The following is a 13,255-nucleotide window of genomic DNA, read 5'->3' as shown; positions in this document are numbered from 1 at the left end:
AACAAACAAAGTTTGTTTTCTTATAGTTGGAGCCGAGGAAAACAGCTATCCATGCGTTGCTCTAGCAACGCCTGAAAGGCATTTTGATGACTTCTTTTTTACGTTGTACCCATGTTGTTCATATGAGGATACGATTCATTTATTGTTTGGTTCAGGGCCTTGCCATTAAACTATAATGAGTGTTTTCATTAAAGCCAAATATGAAGACCATTCCCATTATTAATGATGGCTACCCTAGTGGACACTCGAGACTTGTGTGCCTACTTCCTTGGCCTAGTACGTGTGCTATCCTTAAAGCTCCTTTATTTTTGGGGTTTTGTTTGGCCAAGTTTTATGGTCGCTCGATGACACAACGCAATTCGTTTTTAGCCAGCATTACATTGTTTATTTGTGGTGAAATTTTGGGGCTTAACTTTATGTCTCCTTCGGTTGAGATAGGTTGGGTACGACATTTAGGCGTTTTAAAATGCAGCTTGCATAGGGGCTGACTAAATTGTTATAAATTGGCATAAAACATCGCAGTCGCGGCATTAATATTAATGCTTTTCCTTGGGCTTAGTACTGCGGAAATCGGGTGGAGCAGCCATTTAAAGGCTTACCTGGGGGAACTTTGATCCTGCGGATCAACCTAAATCGCTTTTTCAATATACCGCCATAAAGTACTTGGCTAAGTCCACCGATTTTAAATGCTTCGATACGACCAGTGGGAATTGCTTTTGGATGCCCATAATGAAGGTCACCCCCTCTGAGGAGACAACAAACTTGTTGATTTCTTGCTGTGTTTTCCTTGTACTCCAAGCGTGAAAACATAAATAAATATTTAACGAGTAAAGCCATTGTCACTCGCACGACGCCACAAAGGAGCCAAAATATCGAAGTATCGGAATCGCGTCCATTGTGTCTCAAGCGGCCAACAAACTCTTCTTTTGGCCCACACGTGGCCCGTTTCGAGAACTTTGCACTCTGTGCTCAAAAGTAAACATCATGTGGTCGGTCATTCGACGGGAAGTCCACTTTTACATATGTACGTGTCCATTTTACTTGGCTTACCAGTGGCTTGAATATTAAATCTGTTACTGAAAGTCCACTCATACAGATGCGTTCATTTAAAGTTAATTTACACTTCTTTTGATATTGATTATCTTGGTTGTAGCACCAAGAAAATAAGAAAATTAAATTGCATTCAAATGCAGGTAAACAAAATAAAGTAAAGTTGTATGAGCCATTGCGGATTTCTTTTAAAGCATATTTATTCAAGGGGTATAATTCGGAATTCGTTTAATTTGAGTAGAAACTTGTACAACTTGTTCTTGCCTATGCTCTGTATTTGTATATTTCTAAAGGGTTTCTAGTAAAAACCAGAAGCATTTTGCGAAAGCTACCTGGGCATGTGCGTTAATTGAATCAATTAGTCGTTTTGATGGAACAACAAAGCGTTTCTGTGTGGCTTTCAGGAGCAAGTGGCTAGAAGCTGGATTCAGGACTCCCGAAACAGGACCCGACCCATCCTCTTGCCAGCCGATTAAGCACTTTACGTGATGCAGTTAACGCTGGTGGCTGACGTGACGGATGCGGGTTCGCCATAACATATGTACAATGTATGTCCTCGTACATACAAACCGATGTTTAGTCGCTCGGAAAAGGGGGGCAAATGTCACGATGAGTAAAAGTTTGTTGTTTGATTGCCCGGGCATGTCAACACATTGCGGACGCTTCCTAATAAGTTGCCCCCTGGCCACAACGTTGCGATGGTCCTTCATCGGGTTCGTGTTACATATGCAGGATGTCAAAGGAAACTAATAGGAAGTGGAGCACACACATCCCATTCCAACCAATTTATACAATTTTCCCCCTTTGCACCACTGAGATGCTGATTGTGACAGCAGAAGAAGTACTTCCATCAAAGCACACTTGTAGGAACGTAGCATTTCAGTTAAAGAGGTGGCATGCACTGGAAAATAAATGCTGAAGAAGAGTAGGGAACTGCACCTGTATTATTATTATTTCTAAAGTATACTAATTAACCATTGATATAAATCTAAACATATTTAGTTCAGACAATAGTTCTATCTCACATTTATTAAAGGCGTGTATTCCAGGCATATTGTATCAAACGCCGTTTCCCGCGATACTAGCTTACTAGGACTTTTCTCTCAGTGTGCCTGGATGTGTGTTTTCCCTACGCCTGTTGTACTTTCTCTCGTGGAGCAGACCGGTGTTGATGTCGTTGTCAGTGTCTGTTTTATGGGATCCAAGCTTGGAAAACAGCAGTTGCTCCGCAGTTCGCAGCCCGCATTTGAAAATGCTCCATAAATCTTATCACTGGCCCCCAAATTGAATGTGTGGTGCAGATGAGCATTGTGAAGTGCTTCGGTGGATGTAACTTGCTGCTGCTTCCTCACTTTGGCAACATAATGTCTTTCATTACTCTCAAATGAAAAAGTTGGCCCTTGTAATATGCCATATAGGCATATACTTGCAACTGATTCATTGAAGCCATTTTTCTCATTTTCCTAGAACAGAAGTGGTAATACTGAGCCTCTTTCAAGGAAATCCCTTGTAAGTAGCCTAACGATGCCAGTCGCTGGATGTTGTCTGTTGTTATCAATTTGCTCGATAAGCCGCTTTAAAATATTATTAGTGCCGTAATGACAGATTTCAGCTCCAAGCTAATAGCATTTAATACCCAGTCAGTTCATATTTTGCCCACTTAAGACATTAAACCAATTGGAAACGGATTTCAGGGCTAAAATCTGGCAGGGGAAGGAAGGTGCAAAAGCCAATTAGCATTCATCGTATTCAATTTATTAGTCACTGAAAATTCAAGCTGGAATCAGACTGCTATTTTATACCTACTATTCGCAAAGTAAACGGTTGTCTAAAATGTAGTAAATGTCCGTCTGTCTGTCGGTAATGCCACTCTTGCCCATTTCCTTCGATATGAAAAACTACCTCTTGTACATCAACAAGCCAGAAAATCGTTTTTATTTTTATTTCACTATTTTTTTGTTTACCAGTTCCTACCGATAGGCCACTATAGCGTAATAACTGGTATAAAAAAGTCTATAAAAACCTATTAAAATGTTGTGTAAAGCAAATTTCCGAGTCCTTTGTATTTCAATGGGCTGAGGAATTTAAGTTTTCTAGTTCAGTGCACCTCTTCAATGTAAAACACTTTACACTGACATTTTTCTCGATTTAAATTCGTAGAAGCCAACGAAACGCGTTTGTCAAGCAGTTGGAATGAAATGATGTTGATGAAGTTTTCGAAATGGTTCCAAGAAAATGAACAATATTGTTTATTTTTCCACATTGGCAAAATTCGATAGCTTATAGAAAAGTGTAGTGAATTGCATAGAAATCAGTCAGCTATAACGATTTAATAAACTGTTATCAAAGTGTCCAATGTCAAGTAGCACTAGCTGATTGATACATCATGGTCCACACCACATTTCGTTAGGATTACGAGCCTTACTTCCACTTGTCAGGCTATTTCCGGCCATACCCTTTGCTCCCTGACCTACATCAATAATTCAGTTGCGAGCCCGTCAACGGGAAAGCAATTAAAAACTGGCAGCACGCACATCCTGGCATCCTGGCAGTTCGGTGTTCAGGGAGCGTTGCCTACTTTTGCGGGCGGGACCCATAAAGCATAAATCACACGCACAACAACACGTGCCAGCGCCGTTAAAGGCGGTTCGCTCGCAGTTGAGCTGTCAGCGGTATAGGGCCGGAAGTGGGCGGGGCACTTGGCGGTGTAATTGCAAATTCCATGCCACGCACTCGGGTCCTAAATCAAACCGAATGCGAACCATTAATGTGACCGCAATTGCATAAAATTATCACGCAGCAAACACGGGGTGAAAAGTCAATGGAATTCGGCAGTAACAAATTTAGCAGGCCCTAAAAGTTCCGCCTTTTTTGGTAAGGAAGCTCAAACAACAGGGCGTATGTGCAACATTACTTCTCATACTTTTTAATTAAATAAAACAGTCTGAAAAGTTGCGGATAAATGCAAATGAATACTGCGAATGACTTTTGAAAAGGATCGAAACTTTTCGCGGAAAGTTTTCAATACTTTGGGGTTGCTTTTAATTGGCATTCACTGAGTTGGCAAATCGCATTGAACGATTACGCTTTGGGCGATGTATCCAAAATTGACTAAGTCAATAATAACAATTTTACTGCTGCGAACCACAACATTTGGCATAAGGCCAGACTTAAATGTTGTTTTAAATAAATTTGCGCGAACGAAAAAAGTACAAATGGGTCACTGGACACTCCTCTGCGGTCCTGATCCCAAAGGATGCCATAGAGTGACTCTTGACTGACAGCAGTGAAAAAAGCAATATAACGAACGTGGGCTACTCCAAACTGTATCCATCTACTTTAATATTCGCTTTATGTGGACAGATGACAAAAGTTGGGCACCAGCTTAAAACGTCCTGCAGTTAAAGTTGAAAGCGGAGGGGTCAAAATGCAATAATTATCCTGCGGCACTGGGAAGAGCTTGTCGCAGAAAGTCCATTTCCAAGTTTTTTTTTTTTTTTGGTAGACTTAACTTTCTCCGCTTTGCAGATGCGTGTATAAAGCACTAAACATTTTTAATGAAGCCTGAAATCGAATGCTCGTGCTGGTGGACTTCCCCGGGGAACACTTTTCAGCCAAACTCGACCCATCGAGTGTCACGTGTGGGCTTTAAAACCGAAAGGACGAGTCCACAGAAATGGCTGAGCGAGAATAAATCGTCGAGCTTATTTATAACGACTGGAATTTGTCGTGTTCGCGTGTGATGGCTGGTCCTGCAATGGAATTAGAAGAAGGCGCAGGATGTAAATACTCCACACACAAATGCTCCACTCCGGAAAAAACGTTGGAGAAGCACTCAATCCACCGGGGACCCGTGCAGGCACTCAGTTCCACACGAGGCATTAGCATGTTATTTATACATAAGTACCAATGCTCCGTACTCGCCCGCAACCACTAGCACTCCTTCCAAAAAAACCAGCCGAAAACTCACATTTCGAGCCATTTATTTTACGCTGGCCCATCTGCTTCATCTGCAGACAACCAGAATATGACATGATTTGAAATATTTTGATGATACATTCATTTTCCGAGCTGGCGGAGAACGCTTTCATGGTCAGAACATGTGTGGCAAGGTATCGTGCACATGAAATGTTTATTTGGCTTGTGGCAACTTGAGCTCCTCCCAACCGCCTAGGTGCTTGCCACCATCCTTTGGATATAAACAAATACGAAAGTCGGATTTACCGAAACGTTGAAACCTTTTACTCAATTTGTTGAAAATTTACGAATTCAGTACTTGAACACGAAACTATGGTCTACTTGTATTTGCACACAATCCACGCATATGTCCAGATTAATTCCAGCAAAGTCGCTTCTCTTACTCGTAAATGACAAAGTAATTGGTTGTGCAGAAAGGGCTTTAAGAATAGTGCTCTATATCCACCCCACGTGCTGATGTTACCTCGTTCACTATGAACATGGTGTTGCCTGATGATGATGATGATGTGCTAATGAGCCCAAAGGGGTAACTATTTGGTTATTTGGGTAATGATTATGTGAGATGTGGGCAAAGTTTTGGCAACAAGCACACACACACGTGCTGTTCCTTTGGCCATCCTGATGTTTTAAGGAATTAATGTATTAAAGTAGTGATGCATAAATCATGACACTTGGCTGAAAGCTCCCTTTAATATTGGCTTGGATTTTAAGCTGGGTCGGTGGACCCAAAAATGAAAGTGCCAAAACCATTCGGGAATGTCGGGAATGACCTTGAAAATGAATGGCAAACAATGGAGCATTTTATGTACATTTCATTCAACTTAATTGAATCGACTGGCACGTTAATGAAGACGCTTTCGAAAACCAGAGTCCTTGGCCACCCATACGCTCCATACTCGTGCACTCTCCATATAAAGTGGGCATTTCCTCGTGCCACTCAAGCAGTTTGTTATGATAATAATGTAAATTAATTACCGTCGGCGGACGTGGATAAGATGGTCCTTACTTTTGGCCAGCGGCCGTTAGAGTGCTACCGCTTTTCTACATCCAAAATGGCCGTAATAATAATTTCCGTTGCGGAGGCGCATAATGGCAAAGTCTTAACTTCACATTTCCGTACCTCCGAGATGGCGGTGTAAATGGTCAGCGTAATCACTTGGCTTCTTGGTTAATTGCAATTTGCAGGCACTTGGCCTTGTCTGATCCCCGAAATTGCGATCAACTGAATGTGGACCCGAGGAACTGCTGCTGCTTTAATTTATTGAAAGTCCCCTCAACTATTTGGGGTTGACTTTGATTACTAATTAGCTTGAATTTGAAGTGGAACAACTGGGACATAAATCAGTTTCATCCGGCTCGCAAAAGGTATTTATAGCCTTTTATAACTAAACGCCACTAATTACCGAGAGTGGCTTGGAAAGCTGTGTGGCCAGGAGTTTTTAAAGGGCATATAAAATATTTATGGCTGGCCAGGTTCATAAAGAGCCAGACTTTTGGGCCGTCATCAGAGCTGGGAAAATACCGAAGCGAAACCCATAAAACCCCGAATAGGCGATACCCAATGGGTGAAATTCGGGATTCGGGGAACAGTGGTCGTTCTGGGTGAGTCACTGGCCAATGGCCAATGGCCCGAGGGGCTGAAAAAGCTGGCAAAGCCACTAAACCACTTTGTATGCACAGCGTTGTCGCCGTTTTGTTTGCAATAAATGTTTAAACTCTGCATAACTTCTTAATAATTAAGCGGCGCCCATAAATCACGTAGCCGACCGAATTGCGTACATTCCATTAATTAAATCGCTGCATTAAATGTATTGCGGTGCTGCTGTTATCGTTATTTGCTGTGGCCACTGCCAGTTATCCTGCCAGCCTCGTCCTGTTGGCTTATTTATGCTCCTGTCTAATTGGCTCGGCTAATCACAGTTTGCGGTTCACGACGATTCGGGCTGAGGACCGCAACATGTGTTTCCAGCTCCCCCAAATGTTTGCATTTAGTTTTAGCTGGGCATACATATGTGCGCAAATGGAGATGGAAAATAATGTTAATGCCAGTTAAATATAAAAATAAATAAATTAATACCTTAAGGATGGAAAATCTGTGCAGCTATTTGGCTAGGAATGGGAATTTTAACCTTAAGCGCTTAAAGTCGAATAAAGTAATTTGACCCACTGAGCGATGAGCTGGCAGCAATTAATAATGATTAAATTGAACAAAAGGCAGCAAAGCGATTATTTTGTCTGGCTTACTTAGGGCCCATTTTGCTTTTCTGTCACAATGGCATTTTCTTTGTAATTATTTGCTTGTAATTATTTTCTTTGTAATTATTTTTTCGTTTTTATTTTTAAGTATTTCTTAGAAAAAATACCTCAAGGTTATTTTATGTCACTTTTTGGAGAAAAGTGCTTACCTAAAAGGATACTGGTTTATGAAACATATGCTCTGTTTGAGTGTAATTTATCGTTTTTCCTTGGATTATGGAATTTTCCCAGCTTTTCTAAGCACATTCCTTAAGCTCTGCCAATTAATTTAAATGAACTTGAATGCCAAAGGAGGGATTTACCTGTTACAAAATCACCATTAAAACTGGTATTTGCTGAGCTATTGTGCTTTGTTATGCACAAGTTTCAATGCGAAACGTTAGCAAGTTCTTTCATAAAATACCCATCCAGCTGACTGTGGCAGCTTTAGCTCAGAACACAGATAAAAAGTTGACTTTCCAGGGGGTGCATGGTGTTAAAACCCTTTGAGACATCGTTTGGCCAGATGTGAGTCTGGGAAAATGTCGGGGGAAAAGAACAACAATCCGAACCCGAATAAAATAAGTAAACACACAGACTTTGCTTTTGACTGGCTGTCAGGTGGCTTCTCACCTGCTTTTGGTCGCCAGGTTGCTCCTGGCATCGAATAAACGTTTTGCGGTTTGTAGCCTTGCCTAAAGAATGAGTTTCTTAGCCCTTTTGCCGTTATTTATTGTGTCAGGCAAATTAGCCTCAGGCTCCGCTGTAAAGAAACCGTAGCATACTTTTTGGGGCGCCCTGAATGACTAAAAGCTTGTAATTAATTGAATTGTGTGTGCGTGTCTGCGGTGGCTAAAACGATTCCCTTCAAGTAACTTCAAGTGTTTACATCAGAGAGAAGAAAGGAATCAATTGTCCCGACAGACACCTCTGAGTGTTCAACTCCATTAGCCGGCTCTTTAATGATTTTATCAGTGGTGATTAGACATTTTCACTCGCCTGTCGTGACTCATGATTATATGTTTACTGCGGCAGCGAGCTTGGTGACACCGAAATAACCCTGCTTTTGCAGTTACTCCTGAACCTGGCAGCTAGGGTTCCTTGAACTGGCTGGGAAGGCATAAGCAACCTGCTGACACTTGGCATATTAGATATACTCGTATGCAGCCGAACACACTTTGCTTTGTTGTTCACGTACGATTCCCCTGCCTTATCACATTGTGTTCGAGGCTCAACTGTCTGTTTTGTGATATTCCATCGGTTTGTTTGCACTGGTCAGCACGGAGACATCTCCTCCATCCACGTGATAACATGTCCTTGTTTCGGCATGTGTACTGTGTGTTTAAGCCCGCCAAAATCAACAGACTGCCAGCCACCTGTGCACGTGCCCCCAAAAGTACTGGGAACCCATGTTTCCAAACAGAAGAGCTGGTATGGAAAATACCTGGTCTTGTATTCAGCTCACACCTACCCCACAGCCATTCGTTCCATGGCCAGTCATCGGCCTGACTGTTGCTTTATTGTTTTAGGTATACGAGTGTGTACGTTTTCCGTGTTTTGATTTAACACATTTACAGGTGCTTGCCATGCCACCCATCAAATCTCCACTCTTCATTGGGCACTTGCTTAATCGGGAATTTCGCGTGGTTGGGTGATCTATAATTGTAATGATGCTGCCATGTATATATATTTGTATATAAAAACAGAATTTTCCGCACATTGAAGGGTCCTTGGAAAGGCACTTTCCCACCCATCTTTATTTATACACGCACAGGTCGGAGTTGCTGGATTTTCCTTTGCGGGAAGGGGGAAAATCTGCAATATTGGTTCGACCACGCCCTACCCTAATTTAGGCCCGAAACACCTTTCGATTTGTGTCGATCTAGGCTGCTGATTAAGCGTTCACTTGAATAGTAGCACAACTACCAGAATAGGAAATACGGGGACCAAAGCGTTGGGGCGTGGGCCAATTGACTGTGTGAAATGGACGTGGCCGCACGGCGTATACTTAATGTATCAGCAATTTGCCAAGTGTATTGACTTTGATTGGACAACCGACGCCCGCGCCCGCGCCCGCCATTAATTTTCCGGCAATCCACTCTCTTTGATTTCGAGCCGAGTTAAGAATGTTTTGTAAATTGTGTTACCTGCTGTCTTGTGATAATATTATCCCGTGGCAATTTCGTTTTAAAGTGTCGCCATGATGGAAACGTGTACTAGATTAACTTTCGGATTGAACTAGGGTGGGCAAAGTTCTAAAGCGTTGGGGTGTTGTTTTCCCATCCACTTAATGTGCCAATCACATTGGGACAAAGTTTCTGTTTATCTATGTAAAGGCTTTTCGGCTTGTCCCTTGGGTTTTTTTTAAACACAATCGGCTTAGGCGTGTGTACGGCAACATTTGTGTATCAGCTCTGACCCAAGAACACCTGCGTTGTCCTTGGGGCACGGACTCATACCAGAATTTGAGAGGCGATGACAGGCTAATCCAAGCTCAGGAGTTCACACAAAAAGTTGATGGCATTACCGATTTCCTTTGTTATTGGTCGAATTGACCGTTGACGCGTTTTGGCCTCGAACAGTCGCACTTTTAAGCGCATTACAGCCAGATCCTTTCTCTCTCTGTGAATCGAGTCCTGCTGACGTGGCGCTTTTTTTTTGTATCTTGATGAACCTGTACACATTGCTTGCGTCAACAAATTTACGCAGTAAACATACATAAATATTATTCGATTTTTGCACTTTCCCGCCTTGATATGTCGTTCGGTATTTTCTCTCTCATTATTAAAATTACATCAAAATAGCAGTATCCATTAAAAAATATATATATGAATATTTTTCCACAATAATTAAATCTGTAAATTGTAAAAACAAGCATAAAGAAGTATTTATACTCCCGTGTTAATTCGTTTTTTCCTCTGTACATTTTGGTTGCAAATAAAAATTTATTTGCACTCAGAGGGTCCGTCTTTTGCCAAGTGTTTTGCATTTGGTAAGAAGTTTTGACTAGCCAGCTGGCGATTTAAGCCACAGTCGTTCGGTTGCGGCTCATTTTGTGTTCGAAATTATCGCCGGGAAAGCCCATAGACCGAGTTTTCGGCTAGTTTCCGCTACATTGGGCAGCACGTGATGCATACAGGCGGCTCCAGGATTCAAATGGATTCAGGTCTCTGGAAAAAATGCTCGCCATCTACTGTTCTAGTGGGTGAATAAAATTTGTATTCATCACGCTGTTCTCGCCGGACTGTGTGGGAGTGTCCTAATGTCCTGGTGTCCTAATGTCCTAATGTCCAAATGTCCTTGTGTCGTGGTGACCCGGTGTCCTGACGTCCGAGGCCCACTAAACGTATGTGTGGCCAACAGATTTGTATAAGTCCAGTTATTCAATTGCATGTGTGCCCCAAAAACAGAAGGATCCATTCAGCAGTGGCATTTGGCAGCCGAAAACAGCGGCTAGTGAGCGTTCCTTAATTATTACACATGACCGGCGACGCTTATTATTTCGACCTAATTGGAGGCATCCGTCAGTTGTTATATATTAGGGGAAATTAAGGTCAGCTAATTAATCCGCGCATCGTGTGATATTACAAGTGGTGAGATCCAACTAATTGTTGTGCCTGGCAGCGGAGAAAGGAGAAAATTCAAATTTAATTATAACGAATGCCTAATGGCCTCTGACGCCTTTAAAGACCAATTGCTTTTACGACCCCCGAAACGGAAATTTGGCGTGCGAGCGCTTTTATGAATGCGACGCTTCATTGTTTCCTCCATGTTGAGCAATTTGCAGCATGTCCTTGTTTGCATGGCTTTTGACACGCCAGCCCGACTGAGTTGTCGCGGCAGGATGTCCTTGGGCTAAACTCCTGGCCACCCCCTTTCTCAGTCGTTCATATTCTTGGCGTAGTCCAAAAACCACACACCTGCCAGCTGAGTAAATCTGCTCCGCCAACGCAGTTTCATGCCTGTCTGCCTGTCAGAAGCAGTCAGGATCAATTCCTTGGCTGCTCACTCTGCCAGGACTCCACGCTGTTCTGGCTCGTGTTTATTTGATTAAATCAATAAAAGCACTCTTTGCGCGGGAACCCAGCTTCCACGGCTTCCGCAGCAGGAGCTCCATGGTTTGATGAATGCCCAGAACGCGTGGCGAAACGACAGCCCCTGACTTTTGAATGGGGATATTTGCTGGGGAGCAGGGTCTTAAGTGTATTATTCGTCCCTCGAAAAATATCGGGCTAAGTACATAAACAAATAGAGACACACTGACAATCAGGCACTGTTCGCCCTGAGAAATTCAATTTTCTTCTTAATAGTAATAAAAACACGCTGTTGCAGCCTGCCTCACACTAAAGCAATGTGAATGAAGTACAGAACAGTGTTCAAATATTTATATTTTCTGAGTTATCGAAATTCTTCCGAAGTTATTGGAATTTCAAGCACTTGCGGTGGCTAACTTTCAAAATTAATTGCAATTAAAGTGGCTACAGTTTCTTGAACAAAGTGTACGGCACTGTGTTTATCTAGTAGCTGACAATCTAACCCTTTTCGTTTGCTTTCAAAGTGCAGAAAGGGTCAATGGGGCCCAGACTGAAATTATGGCAACAAGATTGTCAATGGCCTGGACGTGGACCGTCTGAATGGCAGCCGAGTTCAGTGGCCAGTCGTGCATCAAAATCCAGATTGGCATTCGCCCTGGCATCCATGCTTCCCAGCGGGGAACTGGGGCCAAAGTATTGGAGTATCCATATCTGGGCACAATTAGTCACTTGGAATCTGGGCACGCACTCTGAAATTCTTCGAGCCAAGTCAAAAATATATTTGCATGCGTTTATGGCTCTTTTATTCGAGGCTCGTAAAAATGTTTAATTAGCGCTTCACAAGTAATTTCGGCAAATGTTTTCATGGGCCCGAAAAAGTCATAACACACATATACTCGTACTCCAGTAATTGTGCTTTTATGCAGATGCCATGGAGCTGAACAATTTTTAATTGCATGTTTTCATATGAACAGAACAAAGCAGCATAAATTATAACATTTTGATATACAAATGAGTTCAGTATATTCATGCAACAACATAGATGCATGTGCATGTAACAAACTAAACACATTTTAGGGAATAGTAAATTGGGATTCATAATTTTGGTAACATTTTCTATGAATAATCATAGTGGTAAATATAATAATACCATTTATTTGGCCACTATTAAAAACTTTTTTCTACGAATTTTAATTTTGAACAAACAATTACACATCGGGGAAATCCTTTCAGATAAGCTAGGTAAGTAAAACTCGCAGAAAGTACTCTTTTTCATAGTACATAAAGTGAATGCAAAAAGTTTCGAGCTGTGATTGACAAAGGAAAAGTTTGTATTGTTACGGCAGTGAAGGCGTTAAGTGCCCTACTTAACATTACTACTTATCCTTCCAACATTTTTGTTGCATGCTTATGAGGACTCTTTGCAAAATTACTCGACTCAATTGGTGTTCAATGAACTAAGCTGCCTTCTTAAGTATAAGTAACCACTATCTGCGAGTAAATACATTTTCTCAGACCATAACATTTCTATAAACTCATTCGCATATATGATTTCTCTTGAAAGAGCCAGCAGAAATAAAATTTGTTCATACAAAGTACTTATTAAACTTGGCATATTTACATCTCATCCTCCGGAGGACTGCAATATCCAGCATTCCAGCGAAGGGGAATCTCTGTGCTCCCGTTCCGGCATGTGTCCTCGAAAATGTTTCCTTTGCGTTGGCTTAAAGCCTCTCCACCAAAAGCAGGCAGCACTTCAAACAGCCAGATGGCCAAATAAAGTAGTTTGAAGCACTGGGAAAACCGAAAGCCCGGAAAAACACAGTGTGTCTCGGGAAAAGAAGGAAAACGGAGAGCGGAGAACGGAGAACGGAGAACGGGCATATGCCCACGTCGAAACAACATAAAAAATGTGCTCGAATACTTCTCAAAATGAGCATCGCTGTGTGGGGAAAAAG

Source organism: Drosophila erecta, unplaced genomic scaffold (genome assembly GCF_003286155.1).
Source record: "Drosophila erecta strain 14021-0224.00,06,07 unplaced genomic scaffold, DereRS2 tig00000021-arrow-pilon, whole genome shotgun sequence".
NCBI classification, from domain to species: Eukaryota; Metazoa; Arthropoda; class Insecta; order Diptera; family Drosophilidae; genus Drosophila; species Drosophila erecta.
This window is presented reverse-complemented; position numbering follows the sequence as displayed.